This window comes from Pongo abelii, chromosome 21 (assembly GCF_028885655.2).
Source record: "Pongo abelii isolate AG06213 chromosome 21, NHGRI_mPonAbe1-v2.0_pri, whole genome shotgun sequence".
Lineage (NCBI taxonomy): Eukaryota > Metazoa > Chordata > Mammalia > Primates > Hominidae > Pongo > Pongo abelii.
Window position 1 is genome coordinate 60,111,302 of NC_072006.2, and position 27,059 is coordinate 60,138,360.

Sequence of the window (27,059 nt, forward strand, 5' to 3'; positions counted from 1 at the left end):
TGGGAAAAGCAAGAAGACAAGACATATCTTTGTGGTTTAGTTGCTATAGGAGTAACCTATAAGGCACATAGAAAACATGAGCACCAAGTCATGGAGAGACGGCTGGGAACTTCAGCTACATAGAAAACGTGGGCACCAAGTCATGGAGAGACGGCTGGGAACTTCAGCTACAACAGTGGTTCTCCATGGGGTACTTTTCCCAGGTGACGTTTGGCAATGTCCAGAGACATTTTTGATTGTCACAATGTGGGGGTGGGGGAGTTTGGCATCTAGCAAGCAGAGGCCAGGGGAGGTGCTAAACCTCCTGCAAACACAGGACGGCCCCACAACAAAGAATTATTCAATTGATGTCACCAGTGCCAAAAAATGAGAAACTCTGGTCTAGAAGGAGAGACTGGATTTTGATGAGTTTACAGGACAGAATGTAGGTCTGCTTTTGTGTCTGCTTTTCTAAATATATATTATATCCATCCATGTCTCCATCATTCAGACTGAAATTGCATTCATTTTAATATGCCACCCTGGAACAAACCCGTGGTAAAGATGTACGGCTGTTTTCTACCTCTAACTATCGAAGGCTATGAACAAATACTTTTTAAAAAAGTGACCACATTGTCTTACACCAATTTGCATAACCTATTGCAAATCATCCCAGGCCCTCCTGGACTATGCCATGGTGTCTTTCACGCAGTTTGTGTTTCAAGTAGACAAAAGCTTAAGGGGATAAGCGTCGGGAGTTGAAGTGACACCCTGTTAAGTAGCTACTAGATTTGAACTTTCTCCCCAGGATTCTATAGTAAATGCTTAAATATATTATATTGTTATATAGAGCCCTAAATTGCACATAAAAATAATTCCAAGTACTGTACTTAACTTTAATCTGATTTTAAAAGTAGTTTGCCAATTGCTTAAATTAAACAGATATTTTATCAAATGGGGTCCCTACTAATTATGCTCTTCCTCTTATTAAAAATTACTCACTGTAGCATGTTCCAATTTCTGTAAAACAAAGAAAACGCTTTTTCACGTTTTTATTTTTAGAATGAACTGTGCAATGAAAAAGAAAAAAAAACACATGTACAACATATCCTGTTAAAATAAGTATTTATCTTGGAAAGGCAAATGTATAGGTTCTGTAAAGCTAGATTAAGCACATCAAGCCTTTTAAACTCAATGACTGACTTACAGTCTGTGTAAAAAACCACCCATCAAAGTGGTAGAGCTCATTTAATTATTTACAAGTGTGTCTTTTTGCAGTAACTGATTTGGGGACTTCTTTATCCTTTTTTATTTTGTGGAAAGTGTCAGTGTTAAGCACTGGGGCCAATATTCATTAAATTGTGAATACAGCTTTAAATGGATACAATCTTTCTTTGTCAATTACAGCTCAATAAAGCTGGGAAAGAAAAATAAAACAAAATAAAGTCAAATGAATAAAAACCTAAGGTAAACTATGGACCTTGGGTAACAATGAGGTGTCAGTGTAGATTCACCCATTGTGACACATGTGCCATTCTGGTGCGGGTGTTGATAGTGGGGAAGGCTGTACATCTGCGTGGAAATGGGGGCAGGAGGTGTATGGGAACCTTTTGTACTTTTTTTTTTTTTTTTTTTTTTTGAGACAGAGCCTTACTCTGTTGCCCAGGCTGGAGTACAATGGCGGGATCTCAGCTCACTGCAACCTCCGCCACCCAGGTTCATGCAAGCCTCCTGCCTCAGCCTCCCATGTAGCTGACATTACAGGCACACGCCACCACGCCTGGCTAATTTTCTGTATTTTTAGTAGAGACGGAGTTTTGCCACGTTGGCCAGGCTGGTCTCAAACTCCTGACCTCAGGTTATCCAGCCACCCTGGACTCCCAAAGTGCTGGGAATACAGGCGTGAGTCACCATGCCCGGTCCCTTTTGTGCTTTTTACTCAGTTTTGTTGTAAACCTAAAACTGCTCTAAAATATAAAACCTAAAAAACAACTATCAAAAACACTGTAAGAAAAGCAGATTAGTAAACTCATAGAACATTCGTGTTAAGAGGGCCTTAGGAATAATTCAGTTTAGTATATTCAGTGTATAAGCAGGGAAATCGAGGTCCAGAGATGGGCTATGCCTTGCACCCAGCAATATGGTGAGTTCCAGGTAAACTACAAACATCTGAGAAAGAAAAATCCTACCACGGTCCTCAGTGATGCCCTTGTTTAATCCCTTCCCCTGTGAACACGGTAGAATAATGTAAAGTTCTCAGGTCTAGTCCAGTGAGATAGAAGGCTCACACAAGTCAGGCAAAGCACACCTGTCACTCACAGATAGGCAGCAAGGATAAGTGGAAATCTAGGAGCCATGACGAAGCTACCCTCCAAGGCTCAGGAAAGCTGCTCCAGGCAGATGGAGTCTCATCTGCGCATGCCCCACATCGCATCACAGCTGAGAAACCCCAGCACTGCTCTGGGTTTATATACCCTGGGCAGCACCTGGCTCGCTGAGCCCACGTGCTGCAGAACACTCTGTTCTAGGAAGAATGCAGACATAGCCTGGGTTGTTCCGCACCCTTCCTCCTTATCTCAGGGTGCTACATTCTCATACATTCTAGAGTTATTCTGAGAACTACAAACAGAAGGTGGGAAAGCTAGGTCAGCCAAGGTCATCCAGGAATCTGTCCTCCTCCAAGTAATATTCCCTTGATTAGACTACATTATATGAAAAGGTCAAAGGATATATTTGTAGACATAATTAAAAATCTTAATTGCTTAACTTTAAGTTAATTAAAAGGGAGACTATCCTGGGTGAGACTGCCCGAATCAGGAAAGCCCATTCAAAGAGGGTGCAGCGGTCAGAGACTCAGAGGAGTAGAGATACCTTCTTGTTGGCCTTAAAGAGGAAAACTGCCCTGTTTTGGGCAATTCCACATACAGGAAACAGTGAGTGGCCTCTGGGAGCTGTGGGATTCAGTCTTATAATAGCAAGGAGCTAAATTGTTCCACCAGTGAGCTTGGAAGAGGACCCCAAGCCTCAGATGGGCGTGCAGCCATGACTAGCACCTGATTTCAATCTGGTGAGATTCCAAGCACGAGAATCAGCTGTGTACCCAGACTCCTGATCTGTGGAGACCGAGATAATAAATGAGTGTTGTTTTAAGTCACTAAATTTGTGGTAAATCATATAACACAGAAAATTAATACAATAACCTTGTTCTGTGATTTTCCGCATTTATGACTGCCTCCCTCCCATCTCTGGGGCAGACCATTCTTAGATCCTTTGAGATTACATAGACATTTCAAGACACAAATTAACAGGGAGCAAGCCAAGGAGTTTTACATGCCCTTCGTTCCCCCTATCCAATCTCCCATTGTATAATGCCCAGATAGCTTAGGCTCGACTTCCAGGCCTCAGCTGAGGATTTAGGTGGGAATTCTGATAGTCCTAAGACTTAGTGCTGACTTTGCTATTTTGGCCTATGAAGACAGTTAGTACAATTCATTAAAACAACGAAATAAGTTTAAATCCGTACATCTATACTGATTCTAAAAATAAAATCAAATGAAAAAAATCCCTCACTGGAGAAATTTAGGAAATTTCTTTATTTTAAAAATGTTAAGTAAAGGGAAAGACGAGCATATTTCTCCTCCCTCTCCTATGTGGATTTGAACTCAGAGTAACTAAACAGCTGATGAAGAAACTTCTCTTTATAAAACGTTCCACTTCTTGGAATGAATGAAGAAGAAATTACAGAATTCAAACATCACTATTTAAAACTCCAGTAAATTAACAGAAGTTAGGCAATGATTATCAATGGCTGCTAATATCACTTAAAGAGGGAGAAAAACAGACAACTATGTGCCTCCTCATGGTCAAACCACCACCTATTAGATCAACGTGCCAAAAAAATGGAATCTGCAATGTAAAAAGCCTCTCAAGATCTAATTTGCAGGCAATACCGAAGGCAGAGAAATATGTTAAAACCACCACGGAAATGCACCAATCAAAACTCAAACAGTGGGATATGCCATAGCATAAACAACAATGGTTCTTTACATATGAATTGCAAGGAATAAAAATAGAGATGGTAGAAGAATGTACAGATTAAAATACATCTAAGAGATATATCAATCACTGCAACTTATGAATCTTATTTGAAGCCTGATTCAAAGAAAGTATATACACACACACACACACACACACACACACACACACTACAACTGGGAAAATTTGAACACTGGATATTTGATGATATTATGTATTAAAAATCACTGGAGCTTTTAAAAGATATTCCTGCTTATTTTTTGGAATGAGAGTTCTTGACTTTTAAAGATATGCTTAGTGATGTAATGATAAGGTATGTGAGATTTACTTCAAATAAATGTGACAAGATGCAGGGGTATGTGGGTTGGGTCACAGGTGAAACATAATTGGCCATGAGTTGAACAATGTTAGCTAGTAGACTGGTGCACAGAGGTTTAATATTTTTCCATTTTAAAAATATACTTAAAATTCTCTATAGTAGAAAGTTTATATACAAAAAGCAAAAACAATCATGGCACCCTCTACTTAAAATATTTCAGTGACTTTTCATTGCTCTTGGGATCAAAGACCAAAATCCTGCAAGGTTCTGAATAATCCAGCCTTTGCTGCCTACCCCAGCCTCAATAGATCTCATCTTCCTTCTCTCTGAGTTTCATCTACAAAGGTCTTTCATTCTTCCAATGTTTCAGCATCTTTGTAGGCCCTTTCTTTTACCAGAAATCCTCCTGTCCACCTACTTTTTCTTACTGAGTGAAACAATCCTATTAAACAATCTCATAGCACTATGTTCATTACCATTAAGGTATTTTTATTGGTAGCAATTACATATAGATTTGGTTGAGGATTTTATTAATGTATGATTCCCAGCAGAGACCTGGGATGATCTGGTTCTGGTGCTTTGCTCCTAAAAGGTGAACAAAATACTTACGTGACAAAGAATGGAATAAATAAAATTACTCAAGAACATCCAACCAACTTTTGCTAAGTAATTTATATGTAAAGGGATGTTAAAGATATACACAAATAAAAAAATTGAGAAAATGATAGTGCTCATAAAGTATCTTTTTAATGGGTGTTTCAGAAAGTTCAAAGATGGATGGATAGACTACAAAGAGCTATGCCACACTAGATCCCTCACACTGGGCTCCTCAGAGAGGAGAAGAAAGAACCAAAGTCAAAGCCTTTGTTGTGACACAATTTATGCAGCAGGGAGTCTGTGATAGCCAATGGGATTCTCAAGAGCCCATGTGTGAATATGATGTCCTCATCAGACAGAACAGAACACAAGCCTGCAAACCACCAATGGTTAGATAGTCATCAATGGAGAGCTGGATTTCACTTATTTTTCTTGTTCTTCTAGCTTGGAAGGAAACTAAAGTGGGCTCAGGAATGAGAAAAGAGAAAACATATTAATTCTCTTGTTGGAAAGTATTTCCTTTAATCAAAACTGAAATTCTAACTTCTGCCATTTCTTTTTTTATTACTTCTTGTGTGCAATATGCCCTCTAAATTCAGATAATTTTCCTATGAGCCTAAACCTCTTACAGTATTCTGTCATCTATAACTAAAGAATATGGGTTTCTCTCTGTGCATCAGGTATATTTTGATCACCCTCCATGAGTAAGGTTTTATAATGATGAATAAAATGACTCTGGATCTTCGCCTTGAGGGAATCACATATAAATTAATTTGGGAAATAAGCCCCTTATTCTTTGATGAATAAGGTAAAGATAACTCTGAAACACATGTATTCAATTTTTGCTAGATGCCACAAAGCTGTAATACATTCCAAATGACCTGGTTTCTATGTTTTAAAGCAGGCATAGATCTGCTATGCAAATTTTAAGAGGAAAAGAATATTTCCATCCAAAGGAATATAAATAATTCTATTATCAAGACACTTGCATGCATAGCTTCATTACAGCATTATTCACAATAGCAAAGACATGGATTCAACCTAAATGCCCATAATTGATAGACTGGATAAAAAAAATGTGGTATATATACACCATGGAATACTATGCAGCCATAAAAAAGAAAGAGATCATGTGAGTTGGAAGCCATTATCGTCAGCAAACTAACATAGGAACAGAAAACCAAACACTGGCCGGGCACGGTGGCTCACGCCTGTAATCCCAACACTTTGGGAGGCCAAGGTGGATGGATCACAAGGTTAGGAGTTCAAGGCCAGTCTGGACAAGGTGGTGAAACCCTGTCTCTACTAAAAATACAAAAATAACAGGGCGTGGTGGTGGGTGCCTGTAATCCTAGCTACTCGAGAGGCTGAGGCAGAGAATTGCTTGAACCCAGGAGGCAGAGGTTACAGTGAGCCGAGGCCGTGCCACTGCACTCCACCCTGGGTGACAGAGCGAGACTCCATCTCAAAAAGAAAAGCAAAAAAAAAAAAAAAAAAGAAAGAAAGAAAACCAAACACCACATGTTCTCACTTATAACTGGGAGTGGAATGATGACATACATGGAAACACTGCGGGGAACAACACACACTGGGGCCTGTCAGGGGTGGGGCAGGGGGAGGGAGAGCATCAAGAAGAATAGCTAATGGATGCTGGGCCTAATACCTAGGTGACGGATTGATAGGTGCAGCAAACCACAATGGCACATGCTTACCTATGTAATAAACCTGCACATTTGCACGTGTACACCTGAACTTAAAAGTTGAGGGAAAAAAATATCTCCAACACATTTCTATACATATCCCCATAGAGGGTAGCTAATTAGGGGTTGGATGCAGGTGGTGGGAGGACCATATAAATAGAAAAAGATTCAACGCTGTGCTTTTCTGAGAAATTAATAATAGAGCAACAGGGATGGTTGCTCTGATAGAAAAAAAAAGTCAAAATGTTATCACTTAATAAGCAGCTATTCCTTCTAGGCTCTCATAACATCTCTACCTACTGTCCTATACAATACAATCGACAACTTTCAGGCTTCTGAAAATTGAACGTGCCTTGTGGTCCATATTATTTTAGAGAGCACTCTATTTTAAATCACTGGGAGCTTGTAATATGACTCCATCAAACTGGTCATCTTCTTAAATAAAATAACAATATTTAGCAAAGGCAATGGCATAATACCATAAGAATTCCCTTTCACTGTGAGTGTTAATGAAATTGGCAGCACTTTCTGAAAAATGTGTTGATGTGCATCAAATGCCTTAAGATTTTCTTAAACCTTTAACCAATTACTTCATATGTAGGAGTCAATTCTTATTAAACTGTGGGAGAAAAAAAAGTAAAAGCACACATATATACAAGGATATTCAACCTAAATGCCAGAGAACAGAATACTGCTTAAATAATGTTGATGTATCTGTATAATGTCATATTATACAACCCTTGGGAGAAAAATATTTTCAAAGACGATTTAGTGACTTGGGGAAGTAATTCTAATATAATGCTGAATAAAATAAAAGCAGGCCCGAAAATACCATGTAATCGCACTAATATATACATACAGAAAGAACTAAAAATGTACTTACCATAAATATCTATAGAAAGTTTATCAAGAAAGTAATAGTATTATCTGAATGGTATAGAGGTTTTTTTGGATGGTTCTTTTTTTTCAACATTTTCTATAGTGAGCTTTGATTACTTTTTATAGTCAGAGAGCACACAATAAAAATTATCAAAGGAACACTGGAAAATACTATATGCAATATATAACTATTAATGAGAAAACTAACTTAATAATATTGTAATAATGAGAAAACTGACTTAAAATACAATATGTCATTTTTAACCATTGTACATCATTGGAATTCTTTTTATATGCATTTGTTTATATGCCACCTACTTACCAAAGAGATTTCAGGCATTTAATTGTGAATCCACTAAAGTTGGGCTTTATTTCTAGGCACTGTCCCTTAATTTTAACTAAACTCTTGAGTGAAAATACTCTCAGGCACACAACTTGCCTACAGCATATCTATCAGTACCTAGATTCCTATACTAGAAATCAATAGGTCACCATTTCTATTAACAAATAATAAAAAAGAGTATTAACCTAATTCAAAACTTGTCAACTATTCAAAAACAATTAATCAGTGTTCTTCCATGAACTTATCCTCATTCATTCAATAAACATTTGTGGAGTCTCCATGTGCAGGCAGTGTACCTTGGGAACACCATGACCCAGATCCCAAGGAACCATTTGCTAACACTACTGGGCAAGATCCTACGAGGTAAACAGAAGATGAAGAAAATGTACCTGTCCTCACCTGCTACCAGTTGTTTTATGAGATAATAAATGTAATAAGTGAAGCAGGTAGTTGAGACACAGCTATAGAATTCCTGAAGAAAAAATATATATGGAATATTTTTCAGAAGTTGAATAAGGAACAATAATGAAGAAACTCTCAGTCAAGTGGAATGCACTGTCATATTACCAGGAAGCCCCATTTTAAAACAGATCAAATTATCACCTCCCCATTATTAAAATAAGTCATCAGAAATAATACCCAATAGATATGGCCAAATGTCACATTGACAACTAAGAACTGGGATTGATATCAAAATTCATGCCCTGGTTCATTAGCAAGCACTAGATCAAGTGAACAAAAAGTTATCTCTATATATATAGTATATATAACAGTTTAATATATATTACATATTGTATATAGTAATTATTGCCTATAATTATATAGTATACTATTCTATATTAATGTAATGTATAAATATGTAATGTATATTACTATATATACAATTATATTAATATATGATACATTGATATAATGTATACTATCATAATTATACAATATAATTATATTCTTAACAATTACGTAATATAAAAATGCCTATAATTATTATATATAATTTATAAATATAGTATTCTTCCAGGTACTTATCCTCATTTTTTATATTAAAAAATGAATGATATATAATATATATCATTCATTATATCATCATATAATGATATATTCATTATATGAATGATATATATTCATAAAATATACTTATATAATTATATGTATTGTGGTATTATATCATATATGTAAGATATGATATATGTGATTATATTATATATGAGTAATATATAATATATTATATCAGATAATATACTAATACATAATGTTATATATTAATATATAATATATAATTGGTAATATATTATATATTATATAATATAGAATACAAATATATAAAATATATAATTGTATATATCAGATATTAAATATATTATATCAGATATACGTTATATATTTATATGTTATATATAAATATGTAATATATATTACACCACAAATTAATATAACATTAATTATATCAGATGATATATTATATGTTATATATTATTTTTATACTATTTTATATTATTTTACAATATATAATATATCATGATATTATATATTATATAATGACATATTATAATATATGTATTATAATAATGTATTATAATAGTATATGTTATATATTAATATATCATATATATTACTATATATTAATATATCATATATAACTATATATTAATATATCATATATATTACTATATATTAATATACATTAATTATATCAGATGATATAAGTTATTTCTATATATTTCATATTATTTTATAATATATTATATATTACTATATATTAATATGTAGTAATATATAGTAATAATGTTACTATATAGTTACTATATACTATTTATATACTGTCTATATATACTATATATACACACTATATATATAATATATACACTATATATATACTATATATACACCATATATATACTATACTATATAGTAATGTTATTATTACTATATATTACTACATGTTAATATATAACATTAATTATATCAGATGATATATAAAATATTTGTTATCTATTTTATATATATTTGTTATACATTTATATATTATTTTATATTATGTATACATATATTATATATCATATAATATTTATACTATTTTACATTAATATATAACATTATATCATCTGATATATTTAATATCAACTGATATTATAATTATATATTGTGATGAGCTGAGTCACAATTTTTGTGGAAAAACTTCTGATTACACAGAGCCGCAGTCAGACTTGACTCAATATTCTGAGCCAAATAATTGCTATAAACGAAATCCACTCTATCACATGAGTAGGAACAGGACAGTGACAAATACTAGAGGAAGAAATCCTCAGGACAGGGAGGTTTTCTCACTATAAAGAGAAAGGTGATTGCACAATGTGAGAATCCCAGAAGAACCCAGACAAGCACTAACACGAAAGAATCAATGATACATCAGCAAATTCGCCTGCAGTTGTTAAAAAGTAAGGCTACTGCTCACAACAGAAATTTGTAGTTAATGCAAGTGAGAGGACTAGATCACTGTAGAATGACTGACCTGTGAGTACTCATCAATAAAAATGTAACAGAGGGCATCATAATTGTGAAGAGTTTGGAGTTTTGGGAGCAAGGAGGATATAATAAGCTGAACAATGTTTCTCCAAAATGCCTATGTCCTAATCCCTCAAGCTTGTGAACGTGTTACTTGACATGGCAGAAAGAGCTTTGCACGTGGGATTCAGTTAAGGATCTTGAGAGAGGAAGATGATCCTGGGCTATCCATCCAGGTGGCCCCAGTGCATTATGAGAAGGGAGAGGAGGGTCAGAAAGAGAGAGAGATTGGAAGATGCTATGCTGCTGGCATTGGAGATGGAAGATGGGGTCATGCATCAAGAAATGCAGGGGCCTCTAGAAGCTGGGAAAGACAGGGAAACAGAGTCAGCCTTAGAGCCTCTAGAAAGAATGCAGCTCTGTCAACAGAGCTTGATTTTAGCCCCGCGAGACTTCTGACCTTCAAAACTGTTCAGAAAATAAATCTGCATTGTTTTAAGCCACCAAGTTTGTGGAAATTGCTACAGCAGCAACTGGAATGAATGCAGATGAAAACCTATTGTGGTTGGTTTTGTCTGTTTGATCTGGAGTTTAACAGAGATGGGGATACAGTAGAAATTTCTAGGTGTCCTCCAAGAGCCATTCTCCCATCTCCTATAGAAACAGAAGCTCAGTTTTCAGTTGACCTACAACTTCCTGGAATGGAGAATTCAATGCTGGCCTCCCGTGTCCTCCTCCCAAGAATACAATCTTCAGCTCCACCCAATGTGAACATGTGTCTAAATTCCAGCCAAGGGGACACAGAAAGAAGCATTATGCACGAGCACTGGGAAATGTCTTTACAAGACACCTCCATCCCCACTGTCTCCTTCCCATATCTGGGCTAGAACTTGGACAGGATGGCTGACCCTCAAAGATGATGTGGGAATAATAGCCATGCATGAGGCACCAACACAGGGGAAGAAGCTTGGATCCCATCTCTGGATTGCAAGCATGTGAAACAAACAAACAAAAAAAGCTGCTACATGGTTCAGGCAACTGTTATTTTAGAGTTTCTGTTACAGCTGAATGCCATCTGTAACTAAGACAGAAATTAGCTCCAGTACAAACATGATTGTATTTTTATTTAAGCAACATCTAGTCCCACAGGCCAGCCATGCATACATGCTCCCCTTCCAGGCCACTACACTCCTCTTCACTCTACCCTATTCCTACCTCTAAACATTTCCAACTTGGCTTTCATATGGTAATAACTAATAAGCAGTGGCAATGATAGCTAACATTCATCGACATTTTTTTTTTTTTTTTTTTTTTTGGAGACGGAGACTCACTCTGCGGCCCAGGCTGGGGTGCACTGGTGCTATCTCTGCTGATTGCCACCTCTGCCTTACAGGTTCGAGAAATTCTCCTGCCTCAGCCTCCTGAGTAGCTGGGATTACAGGTGTGTGCCACCATGCCTGGCTAATTTTTGCATTTTTAGTAGAGACAGGGTTTCACCATGTTGGCCACGCTGGTCTGGAACTCCTGACCTCAGGTGATCCGCCCACCTCAGCCTCCCAAAGTGTTGGGATTACAGGCGTGAGCCACCGTGCCCAACCAACATTAATTGACTTTCATGTGTCAGATACTCATTAGTTCTTTACATGCATTAACTAAATTATTTTTCACAGATACTCTAAGAGGCAAGTAATATTACCTCCTTTATACCAATTAATAAACTGAGGTACAGAGATTTAAAGTTACCTGAATATATCTGTTATCTTATTTATCTTTCATTTATTTTTAGGATAGATAAGATAGGTAAGAAAACATAGGCTTTTAGGAATAAAATAACAATTCATGACAGAAGAACAGTGCAGGTTTGATCTAAAAAGGCTCAAGCTAAAATATGATTCCAGTTCAAATTACGTCGTAGATTGTGGAGAGGATCATTTTGTTTTCTTAAATTATTTGCACAAAGAAAGAATAGGGTGCCTTAAAATAAAATAAATAAGCAAATAAAAGGAAGCTAGAAAGGAGGTAAGGGGAAAAGAGAGAGACAGCAAGAGAAAGGAGGAAGTGGGGGAAGGAAGACTAGCAAGAGAAAAGTAAGCTAAGAAAACAAAATATTGATTTTTCCTGGATTACCAGTTAGATGCAGTTTCTGTAAATGCCAATATCCAATTCTAACAATGCTCTCCAGTTTGGAATGATTATTTTGCTAATACTGTAAAGATGTGTTGCTTCTTCCCCTGAGTCACCCTGGTGCCTAAAGCTCACCTCTCCACCCCCATCCTTGCCCCGAACAAAGATTCTCAAATCTTAGACCCAGGACCACCGACAGCAGCAGCAGCAGCAGCAGCAGCACCTGAGAACATGTTGGAAATTCACATTTTTAGTCTCCATCTTGCACTTACTGATATGGAAATGGGTGGAGTCCTATCGTTTCTTTTAACAAGTGCCATCTGCCCCGCCTGCCCCAGGTGATCTTGATGCTCAGAAAAGTTTGAGAATCACTCCCCTAAATCACTCAGATTACAGGAAACTCCGTCAGGCTGAGAGTGGCCACAGGGCACCGTCATCCATAGGTTGTTACCTGGATGCCAGAAGCACAGAGTGGAGGAGACATGTCATATGCTGACATGGCTGACAGATCATGTGCCATGGACTGAGTGATTCACAGGCTGCCTCTCACCTAAACCACACCATAAACTTGTGTATTAGAAGCTATCTTAGTCCATTTTGTGCTGCTGTAACAGAATACCTGAGACTGGGTAATTTATAACGAGCAGAAATTTAATTCTGGACGTTGGAAAGTCCAATATCAAGGTGCTAGAATCTGGCCAAAGTCTTCTTGCTGCATCATCACATGGCAAAACATGGAAGGGAGAGAGTGTAGAAGAGAGAACCTACTCCCACAAACCCTTTTCATAATGGCATTGATCTATTTATTAGGGAAGAGCCCTCATTATCTAGACACCTTCTATTAGATGCAGTCTCCCAACACTGTCACACTGGGAATTAAGTTTCCAATACATGAATTCTGGAGGACACATTCAAACCACAGCATATGCTATTATCCTCTTTTGATACATAAAATCACAAAGAATTAGAGATCCTGAAATATAATCTGCCAGCACTTAGCCAAATAAAGTATACACCCATGTACCAGCAATTTGGCTCCTGGGTGTATAATCCAAAGAAATTATCACACAGGTCTACAGGAAATCTGTGTAATAATGTTCACTGCAGGAAGTTAAGAATCAATCTATGTGTCCATCACTGAGAGAGATGAAAAACAAAATGTGAGGTAAGAAAGAAACATAGATGGATCTTAAATCCTTAGTGCTGAAAAGGACAAAGTCTCATTCAGAAGAAAGAACCATATTTATCCACCTATGTTAAAATTACACACACGTACATGCACGTGTGCACACCCACACACACTTCACAGTGTATTTACATCACATACAAATGTGTGCATAATGAACAATACTTGCATTAGTTTTGCAAGAACAAACGTAAACAAAGAGATGGAAATTAAATACATTTGAACGGGTGCCTATGGGTTGAGCAGGTGAGCTGCAGGGAATTATGAGGACAAAATGACAAATGAATGACAAATTAAAAGGAAAGAGGAGCCCTGTAAGAAACTATGTAGGGAAAAAACTCTAAAACTCCCAAACTATGTTTTTCCTCTGCTCTCACACTGCAGCAACAATCATCAACACAGAAGAAGACTTCTGTGATCAACTGTGTGGGTTTTCTCCCCACCACCAAGCAGCAGACGCCAGCTGGGTGACCTCCAATTCAGTTATAACCCTACCCGGAGATAGCGTCAGATTCTACAGGTTGAAGGCTCAGTCCTGCGACTGCCCCACTCCACAGCCACCAGTAGCAAGTCTAGGTCTCCAGAACTTCTGACCAACCTCCTTCAAGTTGGGGTTTGCACAACTGCCTCTTTGGGTTTAATATGCTACAGTGGTTCACAGAGCTCAGGGAAACACAATACTTACAAGTTCCTCATAAAGGATATTACAAAGGATACAGATGAAGAGATGCCTAGGGTGAGGTGTGGGGAACAGGGAGCAGAGAGCTTCCATGTCCCCCTTACCGGGCGCCACCCTCCAGAAACCCCCACCTGATCAACCACTGGGAACTCTCCAAACCCAGTCCTCTTGGGTTTTTATGGAAGTTTGATGACATTAGCATTCCTCCCCCTCATAGTATAGGGTGGGACCCTCTCTGGGGAGGATGTTAAGACCCACAATCAGAAAGGTGGGGGAAGAGTCAAGTCCTGCCTTGAGACAGGTGAAAGAAGAGTGGGGGAAGGTCAGAGGCTGCCCCTGAAGCCTACAACACCCCAACATTGCAACAGAAGACTGTAACAGGGCTAAAGGAGTTAGGAGCCAGGAGCCCTGGATGAAAACCTACATATATCATAACATCACAGGACAAATGATAAAGTAATATGACACCAACTAAGAAATATGACTAAATCCAAGTTTTTAAATATGAGAAGAGAAAGTAAAAGAGAAGAAGAAAAAGTTGAGGAGGAGGAGGAGGAGAGAGAGGAAAGAAAAGAGATGAGAAAGAAAGACACACCACACTTTTCCCAGGTATTCAACTGGTCAGTGATTGCTGGAATTTGAGACCAGCTCTCTGTCAGAATTTGAACACATTAACCCATTAAGCATTTCCTTAATGAAGAGCCAAGCTGCTTTCTTTTAAATGTTGCCTTTAATGAAGGATTTATATTATGTAAGTTTCTTCAGATATGTTTTTATTCATTTGCTGCATGAATATTTACTGAATTTCTAGTACATCCCAGGCTACACAGGTAAGCCTGGCGCTCACAGTGTAAGTCTCCAGGACCTGGCTCTGGAATGTTTATTTGGTTGTCTCCTACATTGCCTTTGTATATCAAAAAGGGCAAAGTGCATAAAACATCCAAAGAATATCTCCTAGTAACCCACATATTCATCAGATTCTTCTCTGACAATCAGAATCACAATGAGGGACCTGGGAGGCAATATCTAGCAGAAGCTTCTAGATCACTTAATAAGAACTTAATAAGAACTTCTCTAGCAAGAAGATTTAGACACATAAAACAAGAGTTGAATGATTGAGAACAAAAAGTCACACCATCGGCTGTTTTCTGTGCTGCAAGAATATACATGAACTCATGATACGTAACACTTCATTAAATTGCATGCCAAACTTGTTCTGGCAGATAACCATTGTGATAGTAACCTGTTACTTTTAGATGGCTCTTTACAGTTGAAAAAATGCTCTCCCCCACTGTTTCATTTGAACTTCACCATAGGCAAAGCAAGCCTCATGATGCCCATTCTGTATGATCTGAATTTATTTAAATGCAATTATTATTTGAATTTTATCTTTTTCATATTTGAAATAAGCATACATAAAGCCAAACCAAACAATAAACCAAAAGCATTTCCTGTTCATCTTACTTTTTTTTACTGCCCCCTCTCTCTGCCTATACAGAAGTCTACCATAATTTTTTTTCACAATGAGTAGCCACTCTTTTTCCCTCCATCTAAATTGAATAAAGCTACCAGTGTTTTAAAACACTGAAATTGCAGAAAGCAATCATCTTCATTTACTTCCCATTCCCATCAGAGGGTTCCTATTAAGTGATCTAGAAGCTTTGCAGCCGGCTTTAGAGAGATTAGTGGTCCTGATTAACATATCACAAAGACACTCAATTTGGCAGACCAAAAACAGAACACTGGGAACTTCAGTTTGAACTGAGGTTTGTTGGGGAACAATGGATGGCTAGTTCATAATTTTCTTCCTTCTTTTCAGGTTCATCTCTTTGGGAGACAGCATGGCATTGTGACCTGGTAGGAGGTAATCCTGTTGCAAAATTCTGCCAGGAGACTAGGGGAACTGCAATGATTCTCCTCTCTCCTGCTAACTTCCTGTGTGACCTGGTAAAGGAAATTTCATTTTGTAAGCTTTTCTAGCCTTGATTCAGCTGCTCAGCTGCATCAAACCTTGGCTTGCACATTTGTACAGCAAAGATAGAAATAGGACTTAAGGCCGGGCATGGTGGCTCACACTTGTAATCCCAGCACTTTGGGAGGCTAAGGCAGGCAGATCACGAGGTCGGGAGTTCCGGACCAGCCTGACCAACACGGTGAAACTCCATCTCTACTAAAAATACAAAAATTAGCTGGGCGTGGTGGTGCGTGCCTGTAATCCCAGTTACTTAGGAGGCTGAGGCAGGAGAATCGCTTGAACCTAGGAGGCGGAGGTTGCAGTGAGCCAAGATTGTGCCACTGCACTCCAGCCTGGGCGACAGAGCGAGACTCCGTCCCAGAAAAAAAAAAAAAGGACTTAGCCACCTAGTGTTTTCCTGAGGATAAAATGACAAGAGCCAACTACAGGACTTAGCACACAGTCAGGCTTTTCAAAAGATTTTATTTTTAGAGTGGCTATTTTCTTTTTAAAACTTTTTTTCCCAATATTTAAGTTTTAAAGCATTTCCAAATTAAATTACACGTGACAATCAATGTGCTATATTTAACGTGGTAGTGTTGTTCTTCTTTCTCTTGTAAAATAAACAGCTCTTTAAATTGAAAATGTATTTTACAGTTAATGATTTATTAAAATCAAGAAAATTTGGTATTTGTTTTATAATGACAAGTTGGGAGTTAAAAAATCTTTAAAGTCTTTTTTTCCTCAATGATGTCTTTTATCAACTGTGTTGGATCATTTTATTGTATCTTTTGGAGAGACTAAACCTCAGCAGTGACTTCTACATTCATAATTGGTGATCAAATTTGTGAACGGTTTTATTATTTGTTATCTTTGTGCAAAATGATTTGACCTTCCCTTCAGGGAATTTGAATCCAGCTAATACAATTACCTTATAAAACCAATCACAATGAAAAAAATCAAGAAAAATACTATGTATTGTTCATGCTTCAAACTGTATGTTCCCAGAAACGAAATGCCCCAAAAGCAGAACACAAAAATCTATAGCAAATTAGTCCATAAAAGTTAAAACATAAAAGTAACATGGATTCCAGAGACAAGATGATCAACCTTTTTTTCATATAAACAGCAGACTGGGCATTTATGAGGGACAGTTTTTGAAGTATCCATAACTTAAAAGACTACCTTGGCTAATTTCCTTTTTCCAAGCACCCCTTAGCTTAGCATATGCTGTTTCCTCTGCCTAGAATGTTCCTCCTCAACAGTCCATGCCATTCAGCCTCCTGTTCCTTCTTTAGGCTCTGTTTTACTTATTCTTTTTTGAGACAAGTCTCGCTCTCGTCACCCAGGTTGGAGTGCAGTGGCACGATCTCGGCTCACAGCAACCTCCGCCTCCTGGGTTCAAGCAATTCTCTGCCTCAGCCTCCTGAGTGGCTGAGATTACAGGCACCCACCGGGCTATTTTTTTTTCTTTTTTTTTGCATTTTTAGTAGAGATGGAGTTTCATCATCTTGGCCAGGCTGGTCTTGAACTCCTGACCTCGTGATCCACCCACCTCAGCCTCCCAAAGTGCTGGGATTACAGGTGTGAGCCACCATGCCCAGCCTCTGTTTCACTTTTCTAATCTCAGTTCAGCCCTCCCTCTCTCAGGCAAGACTGCCTTCACATCCTCTCCCACCCTAGACATCAGATACTTCCACAGCCCCCTTGATGCTCTCCCTGACACTGATAATGCTTATAATTGCTGACTTTGGTGATCAGTGTCTGTCTCCCCCGGTGGGCTCTGAACCCAAAAGGAAAAAGGTTGGCACATCTGCATTGCAAGGCACTTTGTCTGAGCTCAATGACTATTTCTCGAATCAATACAATGACTAAGGCACATTTCTGTTAAGATTGACATGTAAGGTGTGTCCTCCCACCACAAGTTAATCACCTTTATTTCTCTGATGAGTTACCTGCTGTAGACAGACATGTATGCATGCGTGCACACACCATGATCACTTCATTAAGGCCACTGGAAACCCAGCAAGGATTAACGAGCAAAACTGTAGTCAGAAGTGCATATGGGCTGTGGGCTGATGTTACTCGTGATTCACATGACTAGCTTCTCATGCCTGGCCAGCAGTGTGTGCTCCTCATGTTTCTGCCTCAGCAAAATACCAACTGCTCTCCATCCTGGGTCTTCGAGGTGTCTGGGAGCTGTTGAAACTGTGAATGTCAAAGCTCTAAATGCCAAGGATCAACTGTAATTTCAGAATATTTTAAACCATGAGATCTATGACAGGCAGAATGATTGTGCAATTATCTAGGTTAGTTTATGAGACAAATAATTATTACTCTGATATGATTGGGTTTCCATATCATTCTCATTTGAAATCTCTAATGTTATTTAGGATGTCATTTCTCTCCTCTAGAAAGAGTTTACATTTTAGTAATATCCACTGAATTAGAGGACAAATAATCAGATCATTTGAACAAAACATCATGCAATGTTAAGTTTTTTAAAAACAACTTTATCAAGTATAATTGAAGTAAATAAATTGCATAAATTTAAGTTGTAAAATGTGATCAGTTTTGACATATGCATGCATGTATAAAGCCATTACAATAATCAAAACAACAAATCTTTTTATCACTCCCTAATATTGTTTGGCTCTGTGTCCCCACACAAATCTCATCTCCAATTGTAATCTTCACATGTCAAGGGAGGGACCTGATGGAAGGTGATTAGATCATGGGGGTGGTTTCCCCCTGCTGTTCTCATAATGAGTGAGTTCTCACAAGATTTGATGGTTTTGTAAGTGGCAGTTTCCCCTGCTCTCGTCCTTCCTGCCACCTTGTGAAGAAGGATGTGTTTGCTTTCCCTTCCACCATGATTGTAAGTTTCCTGAGGCCTCCCCAGCCATGTGGAATTGTGAGTCAGGTAAACCTTTCCTTTATAAATTATCCAGTCTCAGGGAAGTTCTTTATAGCAGTGTGAAAATGGACCAATACACTACCCCAAATTTCTTCACACTCTATGATCAGAAATCCTTTCCTCCACCCCATATCTAGTAACGACAGACCTGTTTTCTTCTCTGGATTAGTTTATATGTTTTAGAACTTTATATAAATAGAATACTACAATGTACCTTCTTTTTGGGTCTGAGATTCTTTCAATTTAGTATAATTATTTTGAGGTCCAGTCATGTTGTGGAAGATATCTATAGCACATTTCTTTTTATTACTTAATAGTATCCATTTCATGGATATACTGTGACTGTTTTTCATTCTCCTGTTGACAGACATTTGGGTTTGGTTCCAGTTTTTGGCTATTATAAATACAGCTACTATGAATATTAGCATACAAGTTTTGATGTGAACATACATTTTCATTTTTTTTTGGGGGGGGGGGGTAAATACCTAGAAATGGGATGGCTAAGTTTTATGGTAAGTATATGTTTAACTTCTTAAAAAATTTCCAAACTGATTCCCAAAGTGAATGTACCATTTTACATTCTCATTGGCGGTGTACAAGACTCCCAGTAGCTCCAGATTTTCTCCACTTGAAATTAATGTTTTTTTGTATGTTTGTTTGCTTCCAATCTAATATAATCTGGGGTATCTCGCTGTGGTTTTAGTTAACATTTCCCTGATGACTATTGATTAGCAGCATTGACCATTCATACGCATTCTTTTGTCACGTGTCTGTTCAAATTTTGTGCCCAATTTTTTGAGCTATTGTGTTGAAATACTTCTATGTTGTAGATATAAGTCATTTGTTGAATATATGATTTGCAAAGGTTTCCTCCCAGTCCAAAGCCTGCCTTTGACTTTCTTCTTGGTATCTTTCAAAAAGTTTTAATTTTGATGAAATACAATGTTTCAGTTTTTTGTTTGTTTTTTGTTTGTTTGTTTTTAAGACAGAGTTTGGTTCTTGTTGCCCAGGCTGGAGTGCAATGGCATGATCTAGGCTCACCGCAATCTCTGCCTCCTGGGTTCAAGTGATTCTCCTGCCTCAGCCTCCCAAGTAGCTGGGACTACAGGCGTGCGCCACCACGCCCTGCTAATTGTGTATTTTTAGTAGAGACAGGGTTTCACCATGTTGGCCAGGGTGGTCTCGAACTCATGACCTTGTGATGCACCCACCTCGGCCTCCCAAAGTGCTGGGATTACAGGCATGAGCCACGGCACCTGGCCACAGTGTATCAGCTTTTATTATTTTGCACTGTTCATGTTTTATGAGTTTGTTTTTTGTTTTTAATATGTTTGTCTATGCCTTCAGTATAATGGGAATGTATTGGCATTTTTCCCCTTTTTCTATGAAGGCTAATATGCTTAGCTAACTGCAGCTCTCCTTACTTGCAGCAGAAACTGCATCAGGCCCTGAGGCCACAGAGTTACATAGTTCTCAGTCCCTGGCCAGTGTGAGCTATGTTTAGGCTGCAATTCCCACAGAAGCTCCCAGAGCAATGTCAGGTCCTCTGACTTGTTAAAAGGAAGCACCAAGTGAAACTCAGCCACAGAGTTTTTGCTGCTGCATTTCCCTAAAGAAAGATGGAAGAGCCAGTAACTACATTGAAAAGTCATATATAAAGACTTTTCAGCTTGTTATTTCCAAAGAAGTATTTTCAGAGAAATCAACTTCTGGCATCTGTTCATAAGGGTAGGTACCTTTCTCAGTGTATCCTTAGGCCTATCACATTGTAAGTATTCAGCAATTTTTTTTGTTTTTTGCGTTTTCTGATACCAATGTTTTCAAACCAATTGGAAGGTAGAAGTGTTTTGCCAATATAGAAGTTGTCCCTGGAATACCTGCCAGCCCTCTTGAACTCTTAAAGTAGTCTGAGATGCAAGCTGCCATAGTTTATCTTCACTGAATAAATTATTCTACTCTAGATAAGTGAAATTTGCATTAGAAAAATGCTCCATGAAAGTTGGCAGAAATGCCTTCTAGACTTGCCAGCAATTCATCTTTTGTTCTTTTTGCTAAATCCCTGTGGGACCATGTATCTTCCAACATTGTAATAAAGGAATTTTCATTTTTATTTTCAAAAGAAAACAAAGATTAGTATTTGAGGCTAGCCCTTCTGTTTTACAGTGAAAATCAAGAATACATTTCAGGGACACTTTGTTATATAAATACTTCAAATCACAAAGACCAGAGGGACTATTGATATCACTCTACATGAAGGTTTTATTATATTGTGTGGGGCTTGATTTATAGGGAATATGCACCCCCCAACACAAATTTGATTTTTATAAATGGGCTTATAGAGACAAATCTTTCTAACAAAATAGTCTATTTATTATCTGTAGGTACTTCTACCTCCAGGAAAGCTCCCAAGGTTTACTCTTCACCCCTCCTATCTTGAAAGGGGGCCATACTTACTGACTTGCTTCCAAAGAATAGAGTATGGAAAGGTAGAAAGAATAACATACAGTGGAGAAGCCTAGCAGGCACCAGTTTTACCAAGTGATGAAGATCAACCTCACCAGAGATGTCATCTGGATATAATGTGCCACCTGATGTGATGGGAAGAGAAGGGCACTTCACCCCTGTTTCTTCCTTCCCCCAAATCTATAACCCCAGCCCAATCATAAGCAAAACATCAGACAGGCCCAGATTGGGAACATTCTGCTGGTTATGATGCCAGTACTCCTCAAGGCCCTTGAGGTCATGAAAAATAAATTCTGAGAAATTCACAGAACAGAAAGGACAGAGGAGAATATGACATCTAAATGCAATGTGATACCCTGGATTGAATCCTGGAACAGAAATAGGATGTTAATTTTTTTTTAAGTGAAATCTAATTGAAGCCTGGAATTTAGAATTTTGTTTAAGATGGGCTTGTAAATAGGAAATTATACCTTTTCTATTAAATAAAACCTTTTTAACTTCTGAGAGATGTGAGGCATGAGACACACTCCACTCCCAAGTCTTACCATGCACACTTTATTTTAACACTGAGCCTACAATAAAAAGATCTTCACACCATCACAGTGAACATGTCAATTGGAAAATAAAAACACAGAATGGTTGTCTCCTTTGTTGGAATGCTGACTGCACGTCAGAAACAGGCCTAAAAAGAATTTGCCTTTTGCTTGATAATTGTGAAAAAGAAATGCAGAACTAGGAACCTGATTTTTTTAAAGCCTTATATAAATTCAAGCAAAAAGCAATGTGCTGAGTAATGGTGGATACAAGGCAAAGAGTAAATCCAGATCTGCCAGGAGAACATCATCAAAATATAGTAGGAGAAATTGGAGGCAGTAAGGCAGGAACTAACGTTTACACTGTTGCCATGTGCTAAACTCTCTGCTCAGCGTTTCCTAATAAGTGTCTACATTAGTTCTCCAAAAACCAAAAATCAATGGTGTAGATTTCATTAACCCATTTCACAGATTTAAAAACTAGCGTTCAGAGAAATTGAGTAACTTTCCCAAGATGTGATGTAGTAAACCTGAGATTCAAAGCAGATTCATATCTCCAGAAATGCATATTGTTTATGAAAATAATATTCCCCAAATGTCAGTCATTCTAAGTTATCAAAGTATCTGTGTACCACCTAAACTACCATTTCCTTTATACTCATCTAAGCAATCTGCTTTTTAACTAAAACATATGAACATGAATACATGTGTGGAGTGTCTGTGCATATGTGTGTTATGTTTGTACTCAGTACTACATATGCTACCAAAGCAAAAAGAACAAGCATTTCACCGTGAAAATTTAGAAAGTCAATAGGGAGGGCCCTTTATAACAGGCAGCTTTGCTACAGTGGGGTTTCACCATAATCGATGTGCATAGAAGGGGCGTTTCAGAGCGTGGGTCGAGGTGTGGGCTAGAGAAGACGGTGGGCTAATCAGCAAATCTTTGATGTGTGCTGGAGGTGAAGTACAAGGCACAAGCAGACTGCCTTTTGAGAGTCACCCTATTTCAGTGATTCAATGAGGTCACTCATTGTTGACAAAGTGAGAATTATGTAGTTACAAACGCTCCAAGGTCCACTACAATCTATCATGTTCTAACAGGCATCAAAGGAGGGAGATGCCACAAATTCCCCTTGCAATCAACTCCCAGTTTTAACTTCATTGGGAAGATTATTCCTAATACCTTTACTACAATTCTCCCAGTGTCTACTGGCATTTGTTAAACCAATCAGCACAGTGACCCAGAATCCTCACCTTTCTCAGGCTGCTCCACGTTCAGGATACATCACATGAAAGTCACCTATCCTGGGGCCAGCACAGTCCTACAGCTATTTGGATTATGTGACTCTGCTCTAGGCCTTTGTAGGGCCATTTTCCCTTCTTGCAGCATCTTGCCTTTCACTTTCAGCTATGCCCTTTGTATTAGTCTATTTTCACACTGCTATAAAGGTGCTACCTGAGACCAGGTAATTTATAAAGAAAAGGGGTTTAATTGACTCACAGCTCTGCATTCCTGGGGAGGCCTCAGAAAACCTACAGTCACGACGGAAGGCAAAAGGGAAGCAAGACATGTCTTACATGGCAGCAGGAGAGAGAGCGAGTGAAGTGGGAAGCACCAGACATCTATCAACAACCAGATCTCATGAGAACTCCCTCATTATCATGAGAACAACAGGGAAGAAACTGCCCCCATGATCCAGTCACCTCCCACCAGGTCCCTCCTTCAACATATGGGGATTAAAATTCAAGATGAGACTTGGATAGGGACACAGAGCCAAACCATATCATTCCACCCGTAGACTCTCCCAAATCTCATGTTCTTTTCACATTTCAAAACCAATCATGCCTTCCCAATAGTCCCCCAAAAAGTCTTTAACTCATTCCAGCACTAACTCAAAAGTCCAAGTCCAAAGTCTCATCTGACACAAGGCAAGTGCCTTCCACCTATGAGCCTGTAAAATAAAAAGCAAGTTAGTTACTTTCACGATACAATGGGGGTATGTGCATTGGGTAAATGTTCCCATTCCAAATAGGGGAAATTGGCCAAAACAATGGGGCCATAGGCTCCTAGCAAGTCCGAATCTTGTCAGGGCAGTCATTAAACCTTAAAGCTCTAAAATGATCTCCTTTGACTCCATGTCTCACATCCAGTGCTTGCTGATGCAAAGGGTGGGTTCTCATGGCATTGAACAGCTCACCCCTGTGGCTCTGGAGGGTACAGACCCTGCGGCTGCCTTCACAAGCTGGCGTTGAGTGCCTGTGGCTTTTCTAAGTGCATGGTGCAAACTGTCAGTGGATCGACCATTCTGGGAGCTGGAGGATGGTAGCCCTCTACTCACAGCTCCACTAGGCAGTGCCCCAATGGGGACTGCGTGTGTGGGCTCCAACCCCACATTTCCCTTCCACACTGTCCTAGCACAGGTTTTCCATGAGGACTGCACCCTTGCAGCAGACTTCTGTCTGGACATCCAGGCATTTCCATATATCCTCTGAAATCCAGGTGGAGGTTCCCAAAGCTCAACTCTTGTCTTGTGCATACCTGCAGGTCTAACACCACATGAAAGCCATCAAGGCTTGGGGCTTACACCCTCTGAAGCAATAGCCTGAGCTGTACCTTGGTCACTTTTAGCCACAGCTGGAGGTGGAGCAGCTGAGATGCAGGACACCAAGTCCCAAAACTGCAAAGAGCAGTGAAGTCATTTTTCCCTCTTAGGCCTCTGGGTTTGTGATGGGAGGGGCTGCTGTGAAGGTCTCTAACAAGCCCTGGAGACATGTTCCTCATTGTCTTGGCTCATAAGCTCCTTGTTACTTATGCAAATTTCTGCAGCCAGCTTGAATTCCTCCACAGAAAATCAATTTTTCTTTTCTACCACATGTCCAGGCTGCAAATTTTCCAAACCTTTATTCTCTGCTTCCCATTTAAACATAGGTTCTGATTTCAAAGCATCTCTTTGTGAATGTTGTTAACTGAACACTTTCAGAATAATTCAGGTCACCTCTTGAATGTTTTGCTGCTTAGAAATTTCTTCCATCAGATACCCTAAACCATCTCTCTCAAGTTCAAAGCTCCACAGATCTCTAGGGTGGGGCAAAATGCCACCAGTCTCTTTGCTAAAGCATAGCATGAGTGACCTTCACTCCAGTTCCCAATAAGTTCCTTAACTCCATCTAAGACCACCTCAGCTTGGACTTCATTGTCCATATCACTATCAGAATTTTGGTCAAAACCATTCAACAAGTCTCTAGGAAGTTCCAAACTTTTCAACATCCTCCTGTCTTTTTCTGAGCCCTTCAAACTCTCAACTTCTGCCCGTTACCTAGTTCCAACATTGTTTCCACATTTTCAGGTTATTTTTATAGCAGTGCCCCACAACCTCGGTACCAATTCCTTATATTATTCCATTCTCACACTGCTATAAGGATACTATCTGAGACTGGGTAATTTATAAAAGAAAAGGAGGTTTAATTGACTCACAGTTCTACATGGCTGGGGAGACCTCCAGAAACTTAAAGTTATGGCAGAAGGTGAAGGGGAAGCAAGGCACGTCTTACATGGCAGCAGGAGAGAGAGAGCATGAAGGAGGAAACACCAGACACTTATCAACAACCAGATCTCGTGAGAACTCCCTCACTATCACAAGAACAACATGGAGGAAACCACATCCATGATCCAATCCCCTCCCACCAAATCCCTCCTTTGACACATGGGGATTACAATTCAAGATGAGATTTGGGTGGGGACACAGAGCCAAATGATATCACCCTTCACCTGGTTAACCCATAAATATCCATTCTTTGGTCCCAGCTTGTATGTCACTCCCTGCAGAAAGCTGTCCTGGACCTTGCTATCGTGTTTAGGACCCTTCTCTCTCTCTCCTGATACCTTCTGTTTTTTCTTACAGAGGAACTGAGTTACCATTGCCTGTGAGAGTGTCCATCTTTCCCACTGGCCTAGAGCTCCTCCAGGACAGAGACTACACTTTTTCCCTTTTTTTTTCCAACACTTGGTAACCAGCACAGTGTATACCAGATGCCAGTAAGTTAGTAAAGAATTGCTATATATACAAATAAATAAGAGAATGATCAAAACTTCCCAATAATCCAAAGATTGGTGATGCTATTTAAGGATCAGGGTAATGTCCATCAATAGATGAATTGACAGAGAAAATGTAGTATATCTATACAACAGAATACTATTCAGCATTAAAAAGGAAGGAAATCCCATCATTTGTGACAACATGGATGAACCCAGAGCACATTATGCTAAGTGAAATAAGCCAGGCCCAGAAAGTCAAATACTGCATGATATCACTTACATGTAGAATCTAAAAACAACGAACTCGTAAAAGCAGAGAGTAGAGTGATGGTTGCCAGGGTGTGGGGGTGGTGGTGGGGAGGGTTAAGGAGATGTTGGTCAAATGATACAAAATTTCAGTTAGATAGAAGGAATAAGTTCAAGAGGACTGTTTTACAACATGGTGACTTTAGTTAATTACAGTGTATTGTATACTTGAAAACTACTAAGATAATAGATTTGAAGTGTTCTCACTACAAAAAAACATATAAGAATATAGGAGGTAATATATATGTTCATTAGCTCAAGTTAGCCATTCCACAGTATATGCATATTTCAAAACAACAGGTTGTACACAATATATACGATTGGTTAATTGAAATAAATACAAATGCATCCCTCTGCTCCTCTGCCCCAGAGGGTAACAGCTATGTGAAGAATTGAAAAAAAAAAAAAAAAAACCAGGATAAGATTAGCAATGTCCATCTCTGTCAAGTAAATGAGAGGACCCAGGCCTTATAATGAGCTCATCACTTGACTTTACTTTGTACAGAA